Below are 6000 nucleotides of genomic sequence, written 5' to 3' on the forward strand. Positions count from 1 at the left end.
TTTTTTGTTTGTTTAATGTGTTATTTCATAGGTTTGATGTCTTCACTTTTATTATACAATGTAGAAAATAGAAATAAATTATGCAAAATCCTTGAATGAGTAGGTTTCCAAACGTTTGACTGGTACTGAACGTAAATAAGGTATACGTTTTTTTTGTGTGTAAAAATGCAAACATTTCTTAACCTGTTTTCGCTTTGTCATTATGGGGTATTGTGTGTAAATTGCTGGGGGAAAAAAACATTTTTGAATAAGGCAAAATGTGGAAAAAGTCAAGGGGTCTGAACTTTCCAAAGGCACTGTAGTCCTACCAGAGTGGCTTACCCTAAAAAACGCATCCCATAACAATATAACATGGAAATAGCTGTTCTATCATTCAGGCTACAGTAGCAGCCAATGTGTGGTGTTTAATGTAGGCCTACATTCCGTGAGACTTTTGAAAAAACATGCATGGCTTGATATTAACCTGTTTATCCACCTGGCCTTCAGACACAGATGTGACAGAAAATTACGTTGTGGTGTTTGATGAACGAAACTACTTAAAACAAATAAAATGTATAATTTTTCCCTGTCACGTTCGTGACCAAGATGTAGCGTGGTATGTTTTCATCCTTTATTTTGGAATGGAAAACTTAAAACAACAAAACAAATGAAACGTGACGCTACTATAATGCTCACAGGCAACTATACATAGACAAGAACGCACAATGGCTACCGAAATATGAGCCCCAATCAGAGACAACGATTAACAGCTGCCTCTGATTGCGAACCATACTAGGCCAACAGAAATATAATTCACCTAGATAACCCACCCTTAAATCACACCCCGACCTAACCAACAGAAAATAAAAGCTCTATAGGCAGGGCGTGACAGTACCCATCAAAACTATGAAATAACACATATGGAATCATGTAGTAACCAAAAGTGTTATAAAAAATGTTTTAATTTGTTTATTTGAGATTCTTCAAATAGCCATTCTTTACCTTGATGACAGATTTGCACACTCTTGGCAATCACTCAACTAGATTCATGAGGTAGTCACCTGGAATGCATTTCAATTAGCAATTTCTTTCCTTTTAATGTGTTTGAGCCAATCTGTTGTGTTGTGACAAGTTAGGGGTGGTAACAGAAGATAGCCCTATTTGGAAAAAGACCAAGTCCACATTATGGCAAGAACAGCTCAAATATGCAAAGAGAAACGATAGTCCATTACTTTAAGATCAGTCAATAACTTTGAAAGTTTCTTCAAGTGCAGTCACAAAAATCATCAAACGCTATGATGAAACTGCCTCTCATGAGGACCACCACAGGAAAGGAAGACCCAGAGTTACCTCTGCTGCAGAGGGTAAGTTTATTAGAGTTACCAGACTCAGAAATTGCAGCCCAAATAAATGCTTCCGAGTTGGAGTAAAAGACCTATCTCAAAATCGACTGTTCACAGGAGACTGTATAAATCAGGCCTTTCATAGTCGAATTGTGCAAAAAAAAACACTACTAAAGGACACTAATGAGAAGAAGAGACTTGCCTGGGCCAAGAAACACGAGCAATGGACATTAGACTGGTGGAAGTTTGTTGTTTGGTCTGGAGTCCAAACTGGAGAAAGCACAAACCACTAAGCGCAAACCCATCTGTTTGAGCTTAGTGGGACTATCATTTGTTTTTCAACAGGACAATGACCCAACACAACTCCAGGTTGTGTAAGGGCTATTTTACCAAGAAGGAGAGTGGAGTACTGCATCAAATGACCTGGCCTCCACAATCCACCGACCTCAACCAAATTGAGATGGTTTGGGATGAGTCGGACCGCAGAGTGAAGGAAAAGCAGCCAACAAGTGCTCAGCATACGTGGGAACTCCTTCAAGACTGTTGGAAAAGGATTCCATGTGAAGCTGATTGAGAGAATGCCAAGAGCGTGCCTAGCAGTCATCAAGGTAAAGGGCTATTTGAAGAATCTCAAATATTAAATATATTTTGATTTGTTTAATAGTTTTTTGGTTACTACATGATTCCATGTGTTATTTCATAGTTTTGATGTCTTCACTACCATTCTACAATGTAGAAAATAGTAAAAATAAAGAAACCCTTGAATGAATAGGTGTTCTAAAACATGACGGGTATATTATATTGTATCGGCGTCAGCCTATTAGAAGACTTGGAGGCATGGCTGGTTAGGGGTGTGACAGATTGTCATGCCAGTTACTGTGTTATGTTGTGTTCTGTCATTAAATGTTAAGCTTGTACACTTCCAGTTCTTCAGTCTTAATGAGACTGACATTAGTGCATGTGATACCAAAGAATCTACTAAATGGTCATTAAGACAGTCACCATTTCGTTGCTATATTATTTCGCTTTTTTGTTACATACATTTCAATTAAAAAAATATATCTTACAAAGACGTACAGTTAAATGCATGTTGGAATACGTTATACAACACATTTCCAAATAAATGTTATAATATATTTACCATATTTCGAGAAAAACATGTGAAAATATATTCTAAAATACATTCGTTAATGTATTTCAGAATGAATTTGAAAAGGCATTAAATACATTTTCCGATGCATTTGACATATATTTTGATTTTAGTATAACTTCCAGATTTAGGATCATTTCACTTCAACAAATGTAATTGCATAACATCTAAATCCTATACAAAAGCACACAATCTATAGCAATAGATATGTTGGGGAAAAAAACATGCCTATGACAGCTTTCTTTGAAGAAATGTAAATCTTACATTTTAAGTCAGGTGCACCACTTTTACAAGTTTGTTTTATGTACAGCTTTGCAGAAATCCAGCTCAACCCTCGCACATTTCTTGAAAACAATTGTGTAAAGCATAGGTGGAAGACAAGATGAAAATACATTTTTTTAAACGGGAGTAAGCCAGAGAATGCGACCTTGCTCCTCAAACACTCCAGCTATAGAGCAGAATTGAGCATCCTGCATACTAGCTGTGAATAACAAGTTGTTGTGGTAGGTGGGATATGAGAAGTGCACCGCAGGAACTCACTTTGTTAGTCAGGCGAAGAATAGTTCAACTAAAGGGTCCTTTTCAAACTTGGAACATACATTTGTGGTTGTACAGCTTATACTTGGGCCTGTACACCTTGAGTTGCAATTATCTCTAATTTTGCCAAATACAGGAGGTTTCACAGAGCCTTGACTTTTCAACAATATTCACAAAACAAAGCTTTCTGATAAATGTTTGAGAAATGTAATAATTGGCAATATATGAATAATGAAAGAATGAATCTCAAAATTAAATATCATACTAGGCAAGTAAAGTCTAAAGTGTTGCACATTCTAATACAGAAGCAGGATATTCTTAACGGATTAAAGGTCAAATGCAGATGTTTTTATCTTAACATAAAATCATTTCTGGGTAACAATTAAGCACCTTACTGTTTTTGTGGGTTTTTTTTACTAACAAAAATAGTTTCTCAGCAAAACGTAATTTCTCAAGTGAGAATTTTGCTAGGACTGTCGAAGTGGTCTGCGAGAGGGGCCTTATTGGACAAGCCTAATGGGAGGGATAATGTATGTAACATGAAAAATGGCAGTTATTAGAAGGACTATTTGAAAACACCACCTGAAATGTCAGCCTGATTTGGTGGGATGGATTTTGGGCCTTCCGTGGTGACATCACCATGCGGTAAATTAGTTAATAGACCAAAATAAAAATGTCAAACCTCTCTGCCAATAACAGCTCATTTTTAGTGTTCCCCTTCCCACTCAGCTCTAACCTAACGTAGCAGGCGTAAAAGAAAAGCCTGAAACTAGATCCCCTACATCCTGGTCTTGACGAGAAGAAAAAAACCTGTAGGGGGAAGTTCTCTTCTGCACTGTTCAACCAATCCAGTAAATGTGGAGGAGTTAAGATGGAGTGTCACCTTGTTAACGTTCAAAAGCGGAAGTCACGTTGCAGGCTGTCTTTCCATTTCCCATGAAAATCTGGTTGTTGGGGACTCGGCAGAGGCTACTCAGACTACTCCCTAACAGTCATAGCAAAATTCTTGCTTGAGAAATTGCTCTTTACTAAGAACACATTTTTGTTTGTTTTTGACCATTTTAATTACAAAGACCTGTAAGATATTAGGTTTTATGTTATTCAGACTCTTTGGCCTTTCACACTTAAGAAATATTTCCGCAAGGTGAAAAGACTATGTAGCATTGGGCTGCAGGTGTTAGGAGAAGTGAGGTTTCAGACTGAGCCTCTGCAGAGACTGTCACTTACAATGCCTGGAGTGACTAAACAGTGGATCTAAGCTCCTACTGGTGAGAGTAAAAAGGGCATCTCACTCTCTCGTGGCTAGGGGGGAATAACCACTTGCCAAACCATCCGGTGGTTCATTGGTAGAGGTAGCTGGAAGAATAACACTTTGATCAACTGAACATAAACTTTCTTAATTGGAAGAGCATAACATCTTTTAAGTGCTTAACAGATATTTTTCATCTACGTTGTGTGAGTCTTCCTTTCAGAATGAGAGGCTGGAGTGTAACAATACTCTTTGTGTCATTGTGGTTGGACTCCTACATGGATGGAACAAGTCTATTGTTCTGCCCAAACAAAGACTCCCGTTGTTCAATGAGTTAGTTCTTGCCATGGTCTTACCATGTACTGTAGCAGTCATTAACATCAATGAACAGTGTTGTAAATTCTCCCAAAATAGCAATGTAATGACAACTGCCAATTTCACTCGTTTTTTACTTACATGAACATATCTTTAGTTGGAATATCTTACATTTTTTTACAAGTCAATACAAAGGTAAGGAGAGACAGTTGTGTGCAACAAGTCAGTTGTTGCCAACATTTTTTGCATGCAAACCTTAGGCATGTGGTCAGGGGGGATAGTAAGCACTGTTAGAGTGGATGTGGCCGTCTGGATCCTGTGGTCGTCTAATGCCTCCCTGTCAGCGTTCTGTGTCAAGGGCTCCATATCATTGTCAGGGGGGTAATCTGAGGTATCTAGCAGTGGATGCCCAGGAATTGAACATGATTGGGTGGGAAATAAAATGGATGATCGGTAAATCATCTAGTTTGACAGCAAACTGGCATTTCACAACTAGAACTTCACAATTGTCAAGACGAGTCCATGTCTCACTTCATCTGTTGTCTAGATCCAGATTTACCCCTTAATTTATTTAATTTTAAATTGAACCTTTATTTAACCAGGGAAGTCAGTTAAGTACAAATTCTTATTTACAATAACGGCCTACCCCAGGCCAATTGTGCGCCACCCTATGGGACTCCCAATCACAGCCGGGTGTGATGCAGCCTGGATTCGAACCAGGGATGCCTCGCCTTAGATCGCTGCGCCACTCGGGAGCCCTAATCCCAAAATTAATGGGAAAGAGGCACTGAAAAAAAATTGGAAATTTGACAGTAGGTATCTTTTTGATTAATCTGGGGTTGAAGGATACTATTGCTGCATCTAAACAACAGATGGGGTGGGTCACGGCTTCAACTTGGCATTACACCACTTCTGAGCATGGAACACTTCTGACAAACTTTTGAATTGAACAATCCAGTTAAGGTCATTTGATAAGGGGCCAACAAGAGCATATAGATGCAGGATCTTAATTTGAGACAGTTTGCTACAGCAGGAGAATAATCCTTCAGCAACTGGAAATGTGAATTACAGTATTATGTGGATTATATCTAATGGATGTTGTAATGGTTGATACATTTTTCATAAGTGAAAATCAAGTCTGAAATTTCAAACTGCAAATTACAAACTTCAGAAACCTTTTTAAACCTAAAATACACTACAACTTTTACACTTCCTGTTATCCCGCAACAGGGCGATCAAATGAAGATCCTACATCTGTATGGGACACTATGCGATGACTCTGACAAGTTTCAAAGATTGCATCAGAAACTCTTTCAAGGATCTTTCAAAAAATATGATTGGTCTGTCCTCCCTTCGCCTCCTTATCTCGACTGATTGGAAAAGACTTGACCAGGTGAAAACCAGCCTAATGATGAGCTTCCACCAGC

Source organism: Oncorhynchus nerka, linkage group LG16 (assembly GCF_034236695.1).
Source record: "Oncorhynchus nerka isolate Pitt River linkage group LG16, Oner_Uvic_2.0, whole genome shotgun sequence".
In the NCBI taxonomy this organism is placed as follows: domain Eukaryota; kingdom Metazoa; phylum Chordata; class Actinopteri; order Salmoniformes; family Salmonidae; genus Oncorhynchus; species Oncorhynchus nerka.